The sequence below is a fragment of the Mobula hypostoma genome, chromosome 27 (genome assembly GCF_963921235.1).
Source record: "Mobula hypostoma chromosome 27, sMobHyp1.1, whole genome shotgun sequence".
Lineage (NCBI taxonomy): Eukaryota > Metazoa > Chordata > Chondrichthyes > Myliobatiformes > Myliobatidae > Mobula > Mobula hypostoma.
In genome coordinates this window covers 8,120,866-8,122,164 of record NC_086123.1, presented here as the reverse complement: position 1 = coordinate 8,122,164, position 1,299 = coordinate 8,120,866, and the positions used below count along the sequence as shown (strand labels likewise).

Below are 1,299 nucleotides of genomic sequence, written 5' to 3'. Positions count from 1 at the left end.
GAAACATAGAAAATAGGTGCAGGAGTAGGCCATTCGGCCCTTCGAGCCTGCACCACCATTTATTAAGATCATGGCTGATCATCCAACTCAGAACCCCACCCCAGCCTTCCCTCCATACCCCCTGACCCCCGTAGCCACAAGGGCCTATCTCTCCAATCCTTTTCTATTTATGTACCTGTCCAACTGTCTTTTAAATATTGCTATTGTACATGCCTGAACTACTTCCTATGGCAGCTCATTCCATATAAGCACCATCATCTGTGTGAATAAGTTAGCCCCAAAATCTCTCCCTTCCCATCCTCAGTCTGTGCTCTCGGGTTTTTGAATCCATTTCCCCAGGAATAAGACTCTATGTATTGACTTGCTGTATGGCCTTCATGGTTTTATACACCTCTATAAGGTCAGAACTCATTCTCCCAGGAATAAAATCCTCATCCTCCCAATCTCTCAAGTCTTACATTGCTGAGGACAAGAATGGAAAGATCGTGGGCTATGTTCTGGCTAAAATGGAGGAAGATCCCGACGATGTCCCACATGGACACATCACCTCTCTGGCTGTGAAGAGATCCCGCCGTCGGCTTGGCCTAGCCCAGAAGTTGATGGACCAAGCCTCCAAGAGCAATGATCAAGAACTTCAATGCCCGATACGTGTCCCTGCACGTCAGGAAGAGCAGTCGGGCTGCTCTGCATCTCTATTCCAACACTCTGAATTTCCGGATCAGTGAGGTCGAACCCAAGTACTATACAGATGGGGAGGATGCCTCCACCATGAAGAAGGACTTAACACAAGATGGCCGATGAGTTCCGGAAGCAAGCGGATGCACGGGAGCGTCTCAAACCCCTGGCACCAGGCTCTGCGGACCACTGGCCCCACCACGGGTCCAACCACTGAGCCCGGGCAACATTCTTGCAAATCTCCTTCACACTTTTTCCAGCTTGCTGTCTTTCCAGTAATGTGATAACAAGAAAACACTTAGGAGGAACAAAGGCTGTTCGCTAAACCATTAAAGCTTAAGTGGTTGCAGAACAATGAATCTGCTAGTTGATAACTAATGGACACCAGCATCTCACAAACATACATTTCCTAATATGGCCACATCCAAAGGTATATAAATTAATAGGAACTGCTAGCTATTGCTATTCGTGACTCCCCTAGTATATTTGGCATCACCCGTGGAAATGAGACTCATAAATTATCACTATATGCAGATGATTTACTATGATATATTTCCAACCCGGGAAAATCTATTCAGGCAGTATTAACTTTGCTTGCTCAGTTTAGTAGTTTTTCTGGTTATA

The 1,299-nt window shown here is 46.0% G+C and overlaps 1 pseudogene; it reads left to right on the top strand.

Moving 5' to 3' along the window:
* The first annotated feature begins 368 nt into the window (after positions 1–368).
* On the top strand, positions 369–892 carry LOC134338367 (N-alpha-acetyltransferase 10-like; annotated as a pseudogene).
* The last annotated feature ends 407 nt before the right edge of the window (positions 893–1,299 follow it).